Source organism: Sus scrofa, chromosome 4 (genome assembly GCF_054392235.1).
Source record: "Sus scrofa isolate SSC_HxYL_T2T_F1_AM1 chromosome 4, Sscrofa_HxYL_maternal_Yorkshire_Landrace_v2.0, whole genome shotgun sequence".
Lineage (NCBI taxonomy): Eukaryota > Metazoa > Chordata > Mammalia > Artiodactyla > Suidae > Sus > Sus scrofa.
In genome coordinates, this window is record NC_139386.1 from 112,469,432 (window position 1) to 112,491,343 (window position 21,912).

A 21,912-nucleotide genomic window follows, 5' to 3' on the forward strand; every position below is an offset into this window, starting at 1 on the left:
CCCACATACTGCACTATTTATATCCTGAAGTCACAGAAACACAACACTAATTTTAGTTTTTAATGACAATAACACCAAAGCCAAAAGATGGGGATTAGACTCCATGAAATTCTCTCTATGCCTTTTTCTTGCTCTATTTTTGTGTGTGTGTGAGTGTCTCTGTCACTTCATATTTTCCTTCTTTATTTCCAGGTATGTGTCAGCTTGTCTATTTCTATTGTTCATTCTACACACCAATTTCCTTCTCCTTTTCACTTTTTCTCTCCCATTAGTTTTTCTTCCGTTCTTTCCCTCTTCTTTAACAGGTTATAATAGAATTCTTCTGCCATGTACATTTTTGCTCTGCAATACTGAATTGTTGTCCATTTCTAGTTCTGTATATTCAATAGTTTTCTGTTCCCAATTTTCAAGGAAGATGACTGAAGTCTTTTCATGTCTTTCTCTTTAAAATATAAATTACTTTTGATTCATTGATTTCGGGCTGAATATTTTTTTTTTCCCCTCTCTGGGTCAGTATCGCCTGGTGGCAAAATTTCTTTATGCACCTAAGCATTCTTCAGCCAACATTTCTGAAGTGTTATGAGCATTCTGCTATTTATTCCAGTCATTTCTCTATGTCCATATATCCTTCTTCATCATTTAAAAAGTCTTATTATTAACATAAAAATAAGATATAATTCAAAAACAGATTTAAAAAAAAAAAAAAGCTAACATTGGCATTCCTGTTGCAGCTCAGTGGGTTAAGAACCCAACATAGTGACCATGAGGATGTGGATTGAATCCCTTGCCTCATTCAGTGGGTTAAGGATCTAGTGTTGCCAGTGAGCTGCAGCACAGATCACAGATACAGCTATACAGCTAGGATCTGGTGTTGCCATGGCTATGGTGCAGGCCGGCCGCTGCAGCTCCGATCAGACCCCTAGCCTGGGAATTTCCATATGCCGCAGGTGCAGCTGTAAAAAGAAAATAAAAAGCTAATATTTATTAACATTACCAGGCACTCTGCTAGGGGCTTTGCAGTAATCACCTCGTTTGAGCTTTGTTCAAATGTCCCCTTCAGTGAAGCCTTCTCTGGCCACCCTATCTGGGATGCCAACCACCTTGACCAAGGCTCTCTTGCTTTATTTTTTTCTCCTTTGGGTTCATCTCTGTATAACAGACTATTCCCCCCCCCCAACTGCCCCATTATTTAGCTTCTTTCTTCTCTCTCTCTAGAATATGTGCTTCCCAAGGACAAAGTTTTTTATGGGCTTTGAGCATTGCTGTATATCCTGGCACCCGGAACAGTACCTGGCAGAGAGCGGACCCTCAATAAATACCAGTTGAATGAGTAAATGAACTCATTTACTCTTCACCACAACCCCATAAGATTTCTTCTATTATTATCTCGATTTTTTGCTTTTTTAGGGGCACACCCGTGGCATATGGAGGTTCCCAGGCTAGGGGCTGAATCAGAGCTACAGATGCTAGCCTACACCACAGCCACAGCAACGCCAGATCGGAGCCACATCTGTGACCTACATCACAGCTCATGACAACGCCAGATCCTTAATCCATTGAGTGAGGCCAGGGATCGAACCCACATCCTCAGGGATACTGGTTGGATTCGTTTCGCTGCTCTACAATGGGAACTCCTATCACCCCCATTTTAAAGATGAGAATGCTGAGGCACAGAGCAGTTAGGTAACTTGCTAAGGTTATATAACTTGTAAGTGGGAAAGCTGGTAACCTAATCCCAGCAGTCCAATTCCATAGTCCCTGTTCTTAACAACTAGCAAAGCTACCAGCTACACACATTTATTTTTCATTATTTTTGTTAGAGTGCATGTTACTTTTTTGTATATTTTTGTTCTGTTTTGTTTTCTTGAGGTCTCGATGATGTAAGATATTATCTAAGTTACAGGGTGCAGCACTGTGATTCTCAGGTTTTAAAGGTTATACTCCATTTATAGTGATTAAAAAATATTGGCTATATCCCCTGTGTTGCACAATACATCCTTGTAGCTCATTTATTTTCTACGTCATAGTTTGTACCTCTGAATTCCCTACCCCTATATTGCAGGGCAGGGTAGAAGACCTGAATAGACATTTCTCCAAAGAAGACACACAGATGGCCAAGACACATGTGAAAAGATGCTCAACACTGTTAATCATGAGAAATATGCAAATTAAATGCACAATAAGATATCACCTCACACCTGTCAGAATGGCTATCATCAAAAAGAACACAGGGAGCTCTCTCGTGGTGCAGTGGGTTAAGGATCCGATGTCACGGGCTCTGGTTGCTGCTGCAGCTCAGGTTCAATCCCTGGCCTGGGGAATATCTACATGCTGTGGGTGTGGCCAAAAAAAAGGGAACACAAATAACAAATGTTGGCAAGGATGTGGTGAAAAAGAAACCTTCCTACACTGTTGGTGGGAATGTCAATTGGTGTAGCCACTGTGGAAAATAGTGCAGAGGTTCCTCAAAAACTTAAGAATAGAACTACCATGTGACCTAGCAATTCCACTACTGGGTATATATCCAAAAAAAAAAAAAAAGAAAAAGAAAAAGAAAATGCTAATAAAATGCTAATAAAGATACCTGCACCCCAATGTTCAAAGCAGCCTTATTTACAATTGCCAAGACACAGAAACAATCTAAGGGTCCAGATGAATGGATAAAGAAGATATAGTATGTATATATACATACCCCATACATATATATACATACACATATAACATACACACAGTGGAATACTACTTAACTATTAAAAAGAACAACACTTTGCCATTTGTGGCAATATGGATGGACTTGGAGGGCATTATGCTAAGTGAAATAAGTCAGAGAAAGACAAATATGGTATGATACTACTTATATGTGCAATCTGAAAAATACAATAAACTAGTGAATATAACAAAAGAAGCAGACTCACAGATATAGTAAACTAGTGGCTCCCAATGGAGGGGAGTAGGGGAAGCACACTTTTTTTTTTAAATAACATAAGGGAAAAAATTATAGAAAATTGAAGTTCCTTTTTAAACTCTTTCCTGTTTCGATCCCTTCTCGCCCTCCTACATGTAACCACTGACCTAAAGCCGGTGCACACCCACCCTTGGGTGTGTATTTTCTGTTTAGAACTGTCTTCTGGGGGGCTTCTGGGAGACAGTGTGCGAGAACAGCGCATAGAGGTCAACAGAATCTACACCACTGAAAACTCCCCAATCCATCTCTCGGGTAAAGTATTAACTGCTTTTGTTCCTTCCACTTCCCTATTTTTTTTTTTTCCCTTTTCTACTTACAGACACTCATTTTTCTAGCTGAAAATAGAAAACCTTATCAGATTGGAATAACAGTCCCTCTTGCTGTAGTTTTTTTTCCCCAAAGACGGGATGAGTTTGAACCTCGTCAGAAAGCCATCTGCTGTGTACGCACAGACTCTTCAGAGCCAGAAAAAGAAAATGAAGAGAGAGGGGAGGGGGAAACCCTGGCTTTTACTCATTTTAAAACAAAGCGCTGTGGCTTGTGCGCTCTTCGCGTTTGACAAAGGCTGACCATGTGGGCTGCCTGGGAGCACAGGGTGCGAGTCCTGCATTGTGCATGGTGACCTTGCAGAACTTTGTTCCTCATAAAGAAGAGGCGCCAAGTCTGGCCCTCTGAGCCTGGGCCAGTTCTCGATGGAAAATGGCCACTGCCCACATCATCACTGCCATCCCTCTGCTGGTTCTGTTTCATTTACTGCTAAGCCTGGTATGTCAGACCTGCCAGTCCTGGTGCAGGACTATCATGGAAGGATGCTGTGAGGGCTTCAGAAAATGCTTCCTTCAATCCTTGGGCTGTCCTTGCGGCCCAAGGCACCCTCACACTTGCCGTTGCTGGCAGATCTTAAGCTAAGGGGCTGCCCACTCCTGGCTTCTGTTTGAAGTATGAAATACTTCATTCTTAACCATGAGACTTACGGGACATTTCCTCCCCTAAGACCCCTATTGGACAAGGACTGAAATAGGTAACTGGGCAAGGCCAATGGGAGAAAACCACTTCTCTCTGGACCCCGCATTGGTAACCCCCCGTCTTTAAAGGATAAAAACACCTATAGGACAGTAGAAAGGGGGACCCTTCTTCCCCCTCTCAGCCTGTCCTGGGAGCTATTTGTTTTCCTGTAATAAAGATTTTACTTGCAAAAAAGAAAGAAAGAAAGAAAAACTTCATTCTTTACCTTCCTCAAGTCTTAACCTTCTACAGCAAAAAAAAATCAACTGTGCATGAAAGCCCAATTTCAAAACACAATATTTTCATGTTCTTGAGAACATTCGAATAGTATTTTTTTAATTTAATTTTATTGTCTGTTTGTAAGTACAAAAGTAATACAGGCTGTGAAGCAAATAATATATAAATACATAACTTAGACAGGTAAAGGTCTTTCTTACCCCATCTTATAGAAAATTGTTCACAGTTTGATATACATCCTTCCAGACTTTTTCATGATTCACACTTTTTTTTTTTTCAGTTATGTAAAACTCTGCTTCAGCACACTTTATACTCCCCATTGTACTTATTCTGCCGTTTCACCTCTGGCCACTCATGTCCCATGCCTCTGCTCCAGACCGGAATCTCCAGGAGCACCGAGACCCTGTCTGTCTCATGTAGCTGTTACAGCCCCAGGATCTACCTCCATGCCTGATACGAATCTGCTGAATAAATGGTCTCACTCTGGCCACGGGAAACAGGCAGAACAGGCCCTATGATGCCTTTTTGCTGATAAGGAAACACATTCAGAAACAATTCATGACTTATCCAGGGTCACAGCTATTAAATGGTGGAGCTGAATCTCCACACAGGTCTTTTGATTCCACATCAAAAGGTCTTTCCATCCAAGTATATCTTCCCCTTAATAAATGCCGAGGAATCACGACCAGGCCCCCAACCAGAGGCTTAACTGTGTTCAACTTACCCCATAGTCTTCATTTCACACAGAGGGGAAAGGCATTCATTTTTTTGTTTTGTTTTGTTTTGTCTTTATGGAGGTTCCCAGCTAGAGGTTCAATCAGAGCTACAGCTCCTGGCCTACGCCACAGCCACAGCAATGCAAGATCCAAGCTGCATCTTCAACCGACACCACCGCTCACAGCAACGCTAGATCCTTGACCCACTGAACAAGGTCAGGGATCGAACCCGCAACCTCATGCTTCCTAGTCGGATTCGTTTCTGCTGCACCACAACGGGAACTCCAATGCATTCAGTTTTGACTTTTTTGAGTTAGGAGTAAATAAGCTAGAGAGGAAAGATGACCCTTCATTATTTCAGAAGATAAAACAGTTCAGGGAGTGATGTGCGAGGTTGCTTGCTGAGCAAATGATTCAAACATGGAGCTTGGCCGTGTGCTAGCAGAACTGTGGGCCTCTCTCAACGCTTGGATCCCTCCCACAGCCCTGGGCTCATGGCTGCCCACATCAGCCTCCAGGAGCTCAGGCAAGCTTGGGCCTCCACGGCGTCCCCTGGAGGTGAGGATGGAGAGGCGCGGCCCGAGGTGCAGAGAAGCTCTACAAGCTCTACAAGGGCACTCGCCTGCAGACTGGCATTTCCTTCCAGATGCTCCGGGCTGGCAGAGGAATAATGGAATTGCAATTGGTTCCAAGATTGTCAAGCATGTGGCTCCGGGGAAGAGACTGACCTCCCAAATGACTCTCTTTTGTTATATAATCCTTTTTTTTTTTTTTTTTTTCTTCTGCCACTCTTACATAGATCTTAGCTCCTTTATTTTCAGAAGGGACAATTTTCTTCAGGGAAGAATTGTGCCAATTTTTCGACATTACAATGCAACGTAAAGGACATTTGTCTTCCTTCCCTTGTTTCCATTTTGCTTTAAGCCAGTTTGAGCGAGTGATTCTAATCTAGAATAGCTAAAGGCAGTCCTTTCCACACTCATGGCTTTAATCATTAAAAAACGAAATTCTTCCCCTTTCTTGCTCCTTTGTTCTTCTCTTCTGCTTTCCTCTTTCTTCCTTCCCTCCCTCCTACTCTTCCTTTCTTCCTTCCTACACAGCATTTCTAAAAAATATTGTTTTGTAAAGTACTTTGTTCTTAGAAGACATTGATTCTATACATGTGTGTATACATATGCATATATTTTAATAATAGTATGGAAAACTAACTTAACCAGATATTTTTAAAGTCCCAGTCATTAAAGCTAAGAGATTGGATGGACTTGACCATGAATACAAAGACCATAAAACTGCTATATAGTTCCAGGTATATATGGCAGTTAAGTACCTTATAAAAGTAACACTTTTCAAATCAATAAAGAGAAGATAGATTATTCAATAAATGGTGTGGTGAAAAAACACTGGCTAGCCATTGGAAAAAGTATGCTTGGATCCAAACCTCTTTTTTTTATATCAATTTAAAATCCAGAAATATCATCAAAAGTTCTCATAAAAAATGAAGCCGTAAAAATAGAAAAATAAGTAAAATTGTTCATCATTTGGGGATGGTGAGACCTTTGTAAGTATAATATTAAAAAATCAGAATAGAACGTATTGGTAGATTTTGCAATATAAAAATTATATCTTCTCGCCAAAAACTTAAAAGGTTGAGTGAAAGAGGACAGATTATGAAAATGCATTTGACCCACATAAAGTTAACATCCTCGATGTACAATATGCTTTTGTAAATCAATAAAATTTGCTTATCAATCCTACCCTCAGGGTAGTAGGATTAGGGACAATTTTTACTTTCGTCTTTATAGTTTTCTATATTTTTGATATTTTTTACAGTATTTATAATACGTTAAATCTATTATCAGCTTGGAAAATCACTCGAAAAATATAGATGGACATCTTTTTTCTTAATACTTAAAATCTAAAGCCCCAAATAATCTCCCAGAATTGTCCAAAGGTTCTACTTTGTAAGAGTAATCATTTCACTTGGCCTTTAACATACTCATAGAGTAAAATAAGACCAACTAAAAAAAAAGTAAGATACATGAGACATAGTCGGGGAAAAGTCATTAAGAAAAAAGAATATGAACTGGCAGGCCCCCACATCAAGGCCATTTGTTCTTTCAAAACCTTATTTGAATGTAAATCTTCGGATTAAAAATTTTTTTTTTGAGGATAAGAGTCCATTGAACAAAAGCTCTTTCATCACTCAAATAGTTATTTTTAGTGCTAAGGTCTTTTCTTCTTAATACGGAGTGGATTTTTTTTTTTCTCTCTCTCTCTCCTTTCTTCCCTGACATCTAAGTTGTACCATTAAGTTAAGTGTATGATTTAAAATTCAATTTTACTGAAGCTGCGGGTAGAATTAAAGGGATCATACAGACGAACGATTTCATTGAATGTCACCTCACATAAATTTACATAAAGCTGCAAAAATCTACACACTCTAAAGTGTCTTCTGAAGGAGAAAAGGGAGAGAAGTGTACATTTATTGAGCACGTCGTTTGCCAGACGCTTTCTCGGGCTGCTTTGGGAAGGTCATCTCATTTAAACCTTAGAGCCAGAGGTGAAATCAGCAGCGGCATCTTCATTTTATAGAGGAGAGAACAGGCTTGAGAAATTAAATGATTCACGGGCAATCACACTCACCTGACGCAAGCACCCAGGCAGGACCCTTCCCCTGCACCCAGGAACTGTCTCCAACGCGTCCGTCTTCTGTAACATAAGAGAACGTGGACAGCTTAGGTTCCCTGCATGGTCCTCAAGTCCTTAGCTGGTGTCTGGAACAATCTGCAGACCAGAGACGCTTCCCCTCAGCAGCACATGCTGCCCCATGCTCAGAGCCCAGGGTGGGTGTCCTCCGCCCCAGCCAAGGCCGCTGGAGTCCTGGCTTCCGTCACAGCAGAATCTGACCACTACAGCTGCTGGCCTCGGCGCCACTCATGTTACATATTTTGGTTCCTTATGTTTTACTTGCCACTACTTATGTCCATGGCCTTTGGGATATATTTTCCCCACGCGGGTGCGTAAGCTCTGGCTGGCCCAGCTTCTCACTGGGCGTGTGGTCCCTCCAGGCTCACCTGGATTCTAGGTTGGGTGCAATTCGGGCACAAGCCTAATCTGCAGACAGACTCCAGTTTTCCCCCAGAACTTAAAACAACACAGGGCTGATATGTGCATAGAATCAGGGTTGCATTGCACATTTTCCTTCTGACATTTCTGCCAGAAACTTGTTCCAACAGAGGGACACTGGCTAGCTGGGAGCATCACCTAGGGGGCATCAGCTGCCGATGGCGGGCTACTCCTATCTGCACATGGGGACTCCCAGCACGGCTGTCCTCCTGGGACGAAATGGAGCTGCTGCAAGACACACTCTTCCCAGAGCTTCCTTGCCTCCCTCACCTCCATCTGCTTCTCTGAACCTCCTAGCCATCAGGGCTACATGATAGATGCTAAAGGCTCATTTTCTCATTACTAGTGGTCCAAGAGAAAGCTAAGTCGCTGCAAACTTAGTCTGTATCTGTTACTGTTTCAACTCCAAAAGGACCCAGGTACAGGGGCTCAGTGGTGGAGCTCCCTGGTGACCTAGCGGGTTAAGGATCTGGTGTGGTCACTACTGTGGCTCAGGTTTGTTCCCTGGCCCAGGAACTTCTGCATGCCACAGGCACAGCCAAAAAAAAGTGGAGGGGGGGCACTCCATGTATCCCATCAAGCCCCAGCCTCCCTCGACTCTTTCGTTTCCCTAACACACCTGCACACCTTTGTTGCCGAGCGTTTGCTGTTGCCACTGCATGGACTGCCTTTCCCCCATCTCTGTCCCTGGACATTGGTAAGAGCGCCCCCACAAGCTTCCAGACCCCCACCGCCATCACGATCTGCTCACCCCTCCGTATTAGCAATGGTACCTTCCTCTGCGTGTGCATGAGACCGCATATGTTTTGATCAAACTGATTTTCTTTATCTTATTTCATTTTACGCATTTTAAAACATTATTCCAAGAAGAGGTCCATACTCCCCTGATTTCCAAAGGCACCAAAAAGTGAAGAATCCTTGACCGAGATTGTATTCAGTGACTCGGGAGGGTAGAAACCATGCCGTGGTCCTTTTCCTGCCCTCCACATATAACGCTGCCCAGCACACAGTAGGCCATTGGTGCCTATTTGTGGATCTGAGCTGGGCCCATGTGGGTGGCAGGCCTCACGACCTTTGCAGCCATGTGTCCCCAAGCAGCACACACTGCTCTGGAAGGTGGTATGTCTGCTATCAATGCCCAGGGTGACTCTGATTTTACATGTGCCGCTTGGCTGCTCTGCTGACCAGGGCCCAGCATGGCCTTGGGGCTCCCATGCTGCTGAGCCAGCTGTGATCACATCAGGCTGGGATCCAGCTGTGAGCATGTCCATGGCTTCTCAAGGTCACACAGGAGGCTCTATCTGAGGGCTCAGGATCTCAAGTACTAAATACAGTTTCAGCAGAATTCCTTTTAGCTAATTTGTCTTCTTTAGTATCTGACGAGGAAAATTAGACTCATTGTTCTGCTCTTAATAAAAATAAAATTCAATCCGGAGAAGCAGCAGAAAGCTGGTGGTGTCCGCTCAGCTATGCAAGCTTGTCACTAAAGCTGATTGATAGTTTCATGAGCGTGCAAAAATGATATAACTTTTATGTCCCTAGAAATTCCTCATTATACGTCTTACCCCACTTACTGAGGATTCTCAGTGGTGCAAGGTTCATACTCAGGGATGTTTTAGGAAAACAAAGGATCTGCTAATGAAACGCAAGAGGAAAGAGCCGGGCTGGGGCAGGGGCTTTCAGTGGCCTTGGAGCATCTACTGCATCCCAGATCCTGTTTTAGGCATGTCACAAACCTTTCTCATTTATTCCCACAGCAACCTTCTGTGTTAACTATGATGATCTTGGGAAAGCCAGGATTCAGAGAGGGTGACTGACTTGCGCAAAGCCACACAGCTAGTAAGGAGCAGGTCTGGGTTTGACTCAGCTTTGTCCCACTGCAAAGCCTGTGCACTTTCCAAATCTATCAAATGGTCTAAAGAGAGGACTGCTTCAAGCCTGACCTGGATCTCTGGAGTGACAGATGTTTGGTCCTTTCATCTGGGTCTGTCTGAGTGCCCATGGCCCCTGGTGCCACCTGACCTAGCCACAGTCCTTGCTGAGTGGGTGAAAGAGCCACTACTTTACTGACCGTGAACTGAGCAACAGGCAAAGTAAATGGCAGGAAGTCCCAGAGCAGGTGGCAGCACTCAGTTTCTGCCAGATTTATGAAGGGCAGAATATTGACTTTTCTGAAATTCCCAAATGCCTGGCTGTCTTTGCCCCTTTATCCTGCTGTCTCTTCCAGCCAGCGTCCTTCCCACGCTCTCCCCTAAACATCCCACAGTGGCTTCCTCTTCGTTTCTTAGTGTACCTACCACAGCAGAGGTAGATGAATCTCCCCTGACTCTGATTAGACCTAGTGTGTACCCCTCCCAGAGATATTTATTATTTTCCAAGAGTCAAAAACTCTTACAAGTAAGGAGTAAATTTATATCTGTGAAGTCTTTGAAGAAGATGGGTTAGGTACTCTGAGAGAAAGCTCGAGAACAAAGGGAGGGAGGGAATGTCTTTCCTGTGGAGCCCCTGATATTACATTTGCTGGGCAGTTGCCAAAAGTGAAATCAGTCCTTTCAAAGTCTCCATGCAGAAAAGGGAAGCTTCGGGCACTGTGGGTGGGAATATCAATTGGTGCAGCCAGTGTGGGAGCCAGTATGGAGGTTCCTCAAAAACCTAAAAATAGAACTACCATATGACCCAGCAATTCCACTCCTGGGTATATAACTGAAAGAAGTGAAAACACTAACTCAAAAAGATTCCCCCATCTTCATAATAGCATTATTTACAATTGTCAAGATATGGAAGCAACCTAAGGGTCCATCAACAGACGAATGGATAAAGATGTGGTGCATCTATATAATGGAATACTACGGAGCCACAAAAAAGAATGAAATTTTGCCCTTTGAAACAACATGGATAGACTTGAGGCATTAGGCTAAGTGCAATAAGTCAGACAAATACTGAAAAATACAAAAAAAAAAATTAGTGAGTATAATTTTTTAAAAAAAGAAGCAGACTCACAGATACAGAGAACAAACTAGTAATTACCAGCTGAGGGGGGCGGGGGGCAATATAGGGGTGAGGGTTTACGAGGTACTAACTATGAGGTATAAAACAAGCGACAAGGAAATACGGTACAATGTGGGAAATACAGCCAATATTTTACAATAACGATAACAGGAATATAACCTTCAAAAATTGTGTTGCTATAGTGTATAACTTATATAATATTGTATAGCAACTCTACTTCAATTAAACATAAATTAATTTTTTAAAAAGTCTCTGTCCAGATGAGAACTCTAGGCCTGGTTCTGTAACCACTGGGCCAGTTTCCTGTAGCTTTCTAAATTCCCAGCAGGGTTTGCAAGAAGCCATTGCTTTCCCCTTTGTTTATGATGTTGCCTCTTTGTAGAGGCGCCTCTTCTTCAGCTGCCCCCTTGGCTGTCAAGCCATCTGCCACTGTATCATGATGCCAGGACAAAAGGGGATGCCCTGTGAGCAGCTGCAGGCCTGTAACAGTTGTGTCTCAGCCAGGCTCAGCTTCCAGTCAGGGTTGGGCTTTCAGGGCAAGACAGAGGCCAGACCCAGTCAAGGAGATTTCAGTCTGGCGGGATGTGTGGTGACTCTAAAGTATGCCTGCATATTTGTGGTACCTGGAAGGGGAGTGCTGCCATAACAAAAACCCAAAATACGGGAATGGCTTTGGCACTGGGCCTGTTGAGTGAACAAAGGTAGATACATGGATGGATGAAAACAAATTAAAAAAAAAACACATGGCGGGAGTTCCTGTCGTGGCTCAGTGGTTAACGAATCCGACTAGGAACCATGGGGTTGTGGGTTCGATCCCTGGCCTTGCTCAGTGGGTTAAGGATCCAGCATTGCCATGAGCTGTGGTGTAGGCCAGTGGCTACAGCTCCGATTCGACCCCTAGCCTGGGAACCTCCATGTGCCACAGGAGCTGCACAAGAAATGGCAAAAAAAGACCAAAAAAAAATTTTTAAATTAAAAATAAAAAAAAGCACATGGCATAATCTGGAAACTGAATTACTTTGGAGTTACTAGAGCAGGGGGTCCATTTTGATGGGAGGTGCAGGGATTTTCTTCATTCAAGAACTGTTTGTTGGAGTCCATTGTGGCCCAGTGGAAATGAATCCAACTAGGAACCATGAGGTTGAGGGTTTGATCCCTGGCCTCGCTCAGTGGGTTAAGGATCTGGTATTTCCCTGAGCTGTGGTATAGGTTGCAGATGTAGCTCAGATCTGGCGTGGCTGTGGCTCAGGCTGTGGCGCAGGCTGGCAGCTGTAGCTCTAATTAGACTCTTAGCCTGGGAACCTCTTTCCCTCCTTAATCCTCAGGGCTTTATAGGGTCTTGGCTCCTTCTCTCCCTCTCCCGCCACCCCTACCCAGACTCAGAGTCTGTTTGTCCAACCCAGACCCGCCTGGGCCTCAGCTCCATTGATGGCAGGATAAACTGGTCCCACAGAGACAAGGCTTGCTGACCACTGTGGGTGGACCGCTGGGCCTGTGTTGTGCTCACTGGGGCAGGTGGGCTGCGAGCCAAAGATGAACACCTCCGTTAACCAGAATGTCCAGGCAGTTCTTGGGGAGAGAGCAAGAGGGGCAGGAGTGAAGAAATATTTATGTTTCTACTCTCTGGGGAACAATACGACAGCCTAATGCCCCTGGAAATCTTTGCAATGTCATCTACTAAACTATGTAACTAATGTCTAGTTTTCATGAAGATAGTATCTATTCAACTAATGGCTATATTCATAATACATTAGCATATCTATTTACCCTTAATAAATATTTAATAACAGAGTTCCCGTCATGGCTCAGTGGTAACAAACCCGACTAGCATCCATGAGGATGCAGTTCAATCCCTGGCCTTGCACAGGGGGTTAAGGATCCAGCATTGCCGTGAGCTGTGGTGTAGGTCGCAGACGCCACTCAGATCTGATGTTGCTGAGGCTCTGGCGTAGGCCGGCAGCTATATCTCCGATTCGACCCCCAGCCTGGGAACTTCCATAGGCCACAGGTGTGGCCCTAAAAAGTAAAAAATAAAAACAAAAACAAAATCAAAAATTTTTTAAAAATCTATTGAACATCTATGTGACAGCTCGTTAATGCGCTGTGAAGTCAGCTCTGTTTGGGGGTGAGGGTGGCAGAGTGTGCGATAAGGTCTGAGTTCAGCCTCAAGACAGGTGTGGGGCGATGGTCGAGGCCTTTGTGGGGTGGGACTCCCCGTGTGAGTTACACAGTCATTCCACAAATAGAGAGCACCTCACACAGGCCGGTGCTCTTGTAGTTACTGGGGTGGCAGAATACCCGCCCTCCCAGAGCTCGGCTTCTTGGGGCACGTCTGTCTACTGCCCATCTCTTGCTGTCCCACCTCAAGTGCAGCCTGGTGATGCTGAACTCAGACTCTTACATCCAGCAAACTCGCTTCTTTGCCCCTCAGTTTGTGGTGCCTGTGATTCACGTCTTAGCGAAGAGTATTCTTATGCATGTAGCGACTTGAAACAGAAAGAGGGTATCATCCCTCGTTTTTCCCCGTTATTAACTCATTTTTGACCAAGCCCACTCTGCACTGCTGTACCACCACCCATCAGACCAGCAGGTAACTGCTGCTTTACGTGTTTGTGTGCCCCGTGATGAGCTCTATACCACAGCACCTGGTACACAGGCGGAGCTCGGCAAATATTTACCCAACGGAGGAGGGAGGCACTTGCAATAAAGTCACCATAGATTAAATTGATTCGTCCAGACCTCGGAAAATACACCATTATTACCGTCCTCCTCTCCTCTCCCTCCAGCTTTCCTAAGGCATTGGCTCTGGTCAGGTAATGACAGCTTTTGCTGTCTATCCCAGCTACCATTTGGCAGCATCAAATCCCATCACCGACCCTGCTCCAAAATCGTCACATCCAGGCCTCTCAAAATCCAGTCTGAATTCCTGCCTAGGCCAGGCTCACTCTCACTCCGGGGGCCTGGCCTGCAGTTTTCATTTGGCTCATCTGCAAATAGATCTGCTTTTTTTCTTTTTTTTTTTTTTTTGCTTTTTTAAAATTTATTTATTTATTTTAATTTTAGGGCTGCTCCCGCAGCATATGGAGGTTCCCAGGCTAGGGGTCCAATCAGAGCTGTAGCTGCCAGCCTACGTGACAGCCACAGCAATGCCAGATTCGAACCATATCTGAGACCTACACTACAGCTCAGGGCCACACTGGATCCTCAACCCACTGAGCAAGGCCAGGGATCGAACCTGCATCCTCATGGATGCTAGTCAGATTTGTTTCCACTGAGCCATGACAGGAACTCCCACAGATCTGCATTTTTCACACAGCCTCCTCTGTGAGGACGCACCCCTCCCTCCACCAGATGTAAAGGACACTCTCATGCGAGCACCTGCTCCTCTCAACCTAGCAGTGGGGGACCAGCCTACTGCGCTATGTCTCCTTTATTCATTCATTCATCCGTTCATGTTACGTTTTGCCTTGCTCTGCAGCTAACAAAGATGTAGGGAAGTGGCAAGCATCAACAGGGCCACCACATCCAGTTGTGCAGGATGTTCACTGCACAAAAGCACATAGTGAGAGGGAAATCAGGAGCTAAAATTCAGCCCATTATCTACTCACTAAGCCATGCAGCCCAGCACAGGCTACACCTGCCCAGAGAAGGCTTTTTTTTCATGTGCAAAGTCTTCTGTGTGCCAGAGTGAGATTTAAAAGTAGAATGAAAGACGAAGAGAGAAACAAAGCTGAGGACAAAGGGCAGCCAGGTATTAAGACGTGAAAACCCCCAGGCGCAGACACGTGTTCAAATCCTTGCCCAAGTGTGTCCCCCAGGAAAAAGAGAGCCAGAATATATCCGAGATGGGTAACAGCTGTCACTCCACAGGAACAATACGAAGGATTTTGGGGAACACAGGTCACACTTGCCTTGTGCTCTGGCTGCCATTGGCCTCATTTCTAGATGAGTGTAACTGGAGAGACTAATCAGGTAAAGCAAACATTTATGAAGGACAAGGCATCACCCTCTCCTTCCCCCACGTGGAAGGGTCGGCATTACTAGTTCACGCAAACACATTTACAAGAGCAAATGCTTGTGCCTGAGCACTGGCCCCGTCATACCAGCAAACAACCCAGGTAAGCCTGCGACCATGGTATCTTCTTGGAAGTTTCCCTTTGCACATTCCTGTTTCTGACTCTGCTATGAATTCTCTTCATGGAGGGAATGAGAAATGGATTTTGCAAGGCTGCAAGAGTCTCAAAGCCGAAAAATAAAGATCAGTGGCAATTCCTAGCCCTTCCATGTCTGATCCCTACTTACTGGCTTCCTTGTACTTGGAAAAACAATTAAAAAGGGCTTTAGCTTTTGGATCTAAGAGTCACACCGCAACACATATCTCATCCTGGCTGACCCACCAACACGCTGAACTCAGAACAATCTAAGAATTTAACTCACTTATGGCACCAGGAAAGAACTATAACTTCTGCTTACTGGGCCCAGGGGCTTGAATTAAGAATTTTATAAGTATTTCACTTTGTTTATTATGTGTAATGCCTGGGAATAACTATTATAATAAACCAAATGATAGTCTGACCTCAGACCCACATCTTGTAAGACCCACGGGCCCAAGATTATATTAACAAATGTAATCGACAAAAATGATGAAATCTAACATGAACTCGGCAGGTGTTTCAGGAAGGTGACGGAGCCATTCACCTGCCACCCCACCGGGGAATGTGTCTGGCTTTGTGGGTGGCAGCTGGGAACTTGGGAGGGTCAGAGGCCACCTTCCTGGAGTCTGTCCCAGGATCCCTCTGTGGTAACTTTTGGGGATCTGCAGGCCACCCAGCAGCTCCCACCTGCGTGCTGGGCACCTGCCACCTCTCAAACGTCAAGGGCCACTGTTAATTTCTTTCCGGTATACTCTCAATATCTCTGAGTTTATACTTATAAAATGAGAATAATACTCCCTACCTCAAACAGTTCTTTTGAGGTTTTTTGTTTCTTTGTGTTTTTTTGGGGTTTTTTTGGGATAATGTATGTCAAGCGCCTAAAGTACCTGGCACATTAACAGATCTCAACATATTATAGTCATTATCAATCTTAGGAGAAACAAAAAGGTAGAAGGTAGGGGTTACTAGTCCAGGTCCTCTCCTTGGTGTTCCTTCTCTGGGTTAACTAGCTTCCTAGAAGATAAAGCAGAAAGGGGATCTCATCTTGGGTGCCCTACACTGCACTTGGGTTAAGGTCTGTGTGCTGAACACTTGCAATGAAGACTGCTTTGTATTCATATCACTGTGGGGCTAGAGGCTGAACACAGCCTGGAGAATGGTGCCCAGCTCTTGACCTGGATAAGCCAGTGAGTCTCCTGTAGTAGTGTACCTTCATCAATAATAAAAGGCTCTTTATACAGATAGGACCTAAGACACATAGCCACTTTAAAAAAAAAAAAAATGTGCCTCAAAGGACAAGAAGCAACCTTTAAGAAGGTGTAATGTGACAGCAACACAAATAAAAACATTAAAAAAAAGAATAACCGTCAGGCTCCTGTCCAAACCCTCGCGCTATATCACACAAGCAGGGAGAGAAACCCAAGCTGTCAGGCTTACATAGCAGAGGAGAAAAAATTCAAGTACCTTGTGCAAAAGGAAACGGAGGATACCGCAGATCAAATGTTCGGGGTGGGGGGGGTGACTCCGTTTATTATCTCTGAAAATTGAGTTAGAAAACCTTCATTAAGGTCCTGAAATCAGAACAGGCTCTCATTTTGCACGCCTAAACAAAAGCGAAAATTGGAGAAACCATCCCCCTCAGTGGATCTTGAGCCCCAGTGTCACACCAAACCCAAATGCAAACTGTTATTGTCACTGGCGAGACAATCCTTGAGGGATTTGGGTCCCCCTACTCTGCCCATATTCAGTCCTCTAAGAATCAGGGCTCCAGCCAGGGCTAACAGGATAGGCCGATCACGAGAAAGGCTGACTCTCTTCGAGGAGGCTCTGTATAAATCCTGCTACAACAGGCAGGATTTTCTTCCCACCACAAGGGGCAGAAACCCATCACAAAGGAGCATAAGCAGATTTATTGGCTTCGGTAAAGAGATGGATTCAGGGGCTCAAACTCTGTCTTTAAGTTTCCCTTCACCTTCACATCCATCAGCTGTGTTTCTCATGATACATTGGCTTTGTTTTCCCCAGGTGGTGACCTTTCTCCTTGCCCCTGTGAGGCTGGCTGAATGGAGCTCCAGCATTACTGGTAAGCCTTGCGATCCAAGAGGCAGGTAGAGCGGCTTTCCTCGGGCTTCCATATCCATGCCTGCAGCACATTCTGATTGGTTGTGCTTGAGTCATGTGCCCAACCCTGGGCCAATCACTGGTGTCAAGGATGAGCGGTCTGTTCTCATTGGCCAGACTGAGGACAGTCGTTCTCCCTGTGTTGGAGGAGGTGAGGGCAGCCCCACCTGAACCACAGGGAATGGTTTCCACAAAGCAAGGAGTGGTTTTCTTTCCAGGACAGGGGTGTGGTGCCTAAGTTGGGCAGGCAAAAGCAGCAAAAGGCCTCTACTTCTGATCAATAGGAGATTTCCTTGTGGGGGCACGGGAATGCAGCCCTGTGAACACCTTGACTTTGGACTAACAGGACCATTTCAGACTTCTCTCCTCCAGAAATATAAGATGATAAAGGCTGCTATTAGCTTAAAGTCATACTGCTCATGAGTAGCAGAGCCTTGGCCTGAATCCAGACTTTCTGACTCCAGATCCCATGCTCTTTTCAATAGACCTGCTTCTCTGTTGGCAAAGGCTTCCAAATGCCCATGATGGGAAGTCCTGGTGGGTCCAGAAAAGGATTTATATGGCACTGTTATGGGCTGAATCTGCCCCAAATTAGTATGTTGACATCCTAAACCCAACACTTCAGAATGTGACTGTAGGAGTTCCCGTTGTGGCTAAGCAGGTTAAGAATCTGACTAGGATCCATGAGGATGCGGGTTCGATCCCTGCCCTCGCTCTGTGGGTTAAGAGTTGGGTGTTGCTGTGAGCTTCGGCATAGGTCACAGACGAGGCTCCAATCTGGTGTTGCTGTGGCTGGGGCGTAGGCCAGCAGCACCGATTCAACCCCTAGCCTGGGAACTCCCATATGCTGCAGGTGCAGCCATAAAATGCAAAAAACAAAAAGAATGTGACTATACTTGGAAACAGGGTCTTTATAGAGGTAATTAAGTTAAAATGAGGTTATTAGAGTGACCCCAAATCCAATATGACTGGTTACCTTATAAGAGGAGGAAGAGATTAGGACACAGACAACACAGGCAGACAGAGGGAGACAAGGCGAGAGAAAGCAGCCATCTCTAAACCAAGGAGAGAGGCCTCAATGCTTCATCTGACACCTAATCTCAGATTTCCAGCCTCCAGAATTATGAGACAATAAATTTTTGTCATTTAAGCCACCCAGTCTAAGCATTTTTTATGGCAGAACCAGCCAACTAACATATATGCTTTACAATATACAAAGCTTTTTTCTCAGACCTGAGCTCACTTAGTTTTCACCACGATCCAGTTGAATAGAGAGTATTATCCTCATTTTATTGATGAAATACTAAACCTAAGAAGCTATTAGCTTAAAGTCATACTGCTCATGAGTGGCGGAGCCTTGGCCTGAATCCAGACTTTCTGACTCCAGATCCCACGCTCTTTTCAATAGACCTGCTTCTCTGTTGGCAAAGTGCTCGGTGCCATGGCTGTCATTTGTTTTCCTGCCCAGCAGCCATTTCGAGGCAGATTACACTCGGTCCCCTTAATCTGGAGAGTGGCTGAGTGATTTGCTCCGGCTTATACAATAAGTTGGTGGCAGGAATGGTATTAAAGCAGCCCCTGAAATTCTAGGTCATTGCTAAGTGATAATTCCTTATTTCTCCAGTTCACTCAGCCAGCTCCAGAGAGTCGAGAGCTTGTTCCTGGCTCTGAACGGTAACCGGCCCTGCCTCTAAGGCCTACTTCAGGGGAGCCTGCAGGAGGCAATCCTGGAATTCAGATGCTGAGCACCTGAGGCTCTCCCCCTACCCCTTGTTTATAGGCCTCAGTGCAAGGGCAGGATTGATTTGACCCTTAAGAATCTGCTTTCATCAGTCACCACCTGCCGGGAAGAGACTTGAACAGGGTTCACCTGGGGTTTGCTTTCAACTTAAAGTAGTCATGGCTTTTCCTGAGAATATCGATTGAAAAGTTGATATCAAAATAGGCAAAGGAGCCAGACGAGCAAATTCCAGTGGTTTGAGTTCTTTTCCCTTTAGGGGGATGGGGTGGAGGTGCAGGACAGGCATGCACAGCAGGAGTCAATGTCAGAATACATGAAAGAGAAAATGGTACCCACAATCTTATCACCCCAATTTTTCTTTCTGGCGTGCCTTTTTGGGTTTTGTGCAAATGTGCGTATAATTTTTACAGTTACACTCATGGCAAAGATGAGATTGTATATTTTCATTTAACATCATAACATAAACATCTTCCCAGGTCATACCATATAATCTTCGAGATCCTATTTTTTTAAATGGAGCATAATATCACTTGAAGGGAAGGACCCCCCCTTTGCACCATCATTCTTTCCTTAGTCATTAGGTTGTTTCCAAGCTTTTACTTCAAGGGACACATTCCTGTGCAGACTGCAGAAAAGCAGCAGGTTCTGGATTTGGCTGGGAGTTTGGTATCAAACAGTGGCTCCGTTTACAGGTGGGTACCCAGGGGCCACCCCGAGGCCGTAGAAACTGATGGAGCAGCCAGTGTGGAGGGAAGGCTGAGTGGGGAGGATGCACAGGAACCAGCAAACCAGAGCCGGGCGTGATTATCCGATTTCCCACCCAGACTTTCCTGCCTTTCAGGGGCCCCTGGCAGCTACTCAGCTAGCACTGGGGAGCAAGCAGCCTGTGAACACAGCAGATAAATGACAGAGGGTCCCATTCCAGCTACTGCAAGAAGCAAAACCAACCAGCCACCTGGGGGGGGGGGGGGTCCATGCTTCCAGCGCTTCCCAAGCCACTGAGCGTTAGGTCTCCTGAGACTAAACACTCAGGCTACTCGGGGGACTTAGCCGCTAACCCCATGAGCCTGAGCAGAAGAGAAATGGTGTGTCTTGCTCATTCCATCAAGCTGCAGGCCATCTGACCTGATCCTGGCATATTTTTCTGCTTCTCTGCAACTTCTGCCTGAGGGGACAGAAGTGCCAACCCAAACGCAGCCTGGACACAACCCCTTCGGTTCTGCCTGGGCCAGAAATTCCTCCTGCTCTTGGAACTCCTCCCAGAGTTTCTTACCTGAGCCCTTTGGGAAAAGCCCCCCGTCGCAGAGAACGGCTGACAGCTTTGGGAAATGGAAACAGGCGGGAAGGCAGAGGACGCTTCCCTTGCATTTAAAGTCGGCTCCATTTGGAGGCAATTTCAAAAAGCAGGCGCACTCCTGCGGTCACTGGAGGCCAGGCTAATTCGCTGCCTCCTGGCTCCCTCCGCCCCCTTAGAAAGAGTTGAGTTTTGGCGTCTGAGGGCCAGAGAGAATCCTATGGAATCTTCTCCATCATCCCCTTCGTGGCCCATCTCAAGGTCACTCAGGGCCTGCCTGGACTGGTAATAGTAGAAGAAGCCAACTGTGACAGAGTATTTATTGCTAAGTACTGTGCAAAATGCTTTACATAAATACCTCAAATAATCCTCACAACTCTATGAAGAAAGTAGTGTTATTACCCCCATTCTATAGATGAGAAAGCTAAGGCCCAAGTCACAGAGCAGGTAAGAGGTACCAGTGGACTCAGTACCCACACTGAGTACACACGCTCTCTGCTAGGGACACCTCCTCCTGCCAGCCTATTAATAATAATGATAACTGAGCCCTTAGGAAGCGCCAGGCACTTTGCTAAGGCATTTGCTTGCATTCCTGTAGCCCCTGAATGAGGAAATAGAGACTCAGAGAGGTTAATTCACTTCCCCAAAGTCACATGGTTAGTAAGGGACTATGACAGGGAATATTTTCCTCTAAAATCCAATTTCTCCTCCTTGTAAAATAACAGATTCCCATTCTTAGCTGAATCTGTGGCCTTCCAGAACCAAGACCGTGTTTGCCAGGTTTTGTTGAGCTAGGTGAGTCCGTGTGACTAAATCACGCGTAACAGCATGTAAGCAAAAATAGAATATGCAACTTCCCGGAAATGTCGGCCTTCTCTCCTTCCCTCCTTCCCTCCTTCCTGCTGGTGGAACGCTGACCTGCGAGCTGGAGCTGGAGGGGTACAGCTTGAGCCATGCCACGACCAAGGCCGCTACCAGCAGAGCCACAGGGCAGAAGGAGCCTGGGTCCCCTCGGACTCCACAGAACTGAGTCAACTCAGCCATTTCGAGGTCGCCACCCCTCAACCTTTGCATGAAAAAGAAGTAAACCCCCAACGTGGTCAAGCCAGCCTAGTTTGCGGTTTTCTGCCATTTACAGCCAGACCAAAGCCTAATGAACATAGTGGTGAAGCTGGAATTTAAACCAGTTTGACTCCAAAGGCAACACGTGGCCACTTTGACAGGCTAGCGCTGTACCACTCTATGCCCACATCAGGGCATCTTATTATTACCAACATCCTCCCCTCCCTTTGTCTGGAGAATCGCTGGATAAATATTTGCCTAGTACCAGGCTGTGAGCTAGGAATAAACCAAGAAATATAAATATGGATGATTTTGGTCAGTGCCCTCGAGGAGCTGACAGTCCATCTTGGAAGGCAGATGGCTAAGCAAACAGATAAAATACAGTGCGGTGAATCTTGTAATAGAGACATGAGCCAAATGCTCATGCACTTCACAAAGAGAAGTGACTCACGGCCTGGGGGTCAGGGACAATTTCCCTAAAG

General features: G+C 45.3%; 1 long non-coding RNA gene across 2 annotated transcripts in view; it reads right to left on the reverse strand.

Moving 5' to 3' along the window:
* The window catches only part of LOC110260343 (uncharacterized), a 190,420-nt gene that overhangs the window by 132,446 nt on the left and 36,062 nt on the right, over positions 1-21,912 (reverse strand). For both annotated transcript variants that reach the window (XR_014844546.1, XR_014844547.1), the window contains exon 2: positions 7,567-7,632. This is a non-coding gene — a long non-coding RNA (uncharacterized LOC110260343). The remainder of the gene's footprint in view (positions 1-7,566; positions 7,633-21,912) is intronic.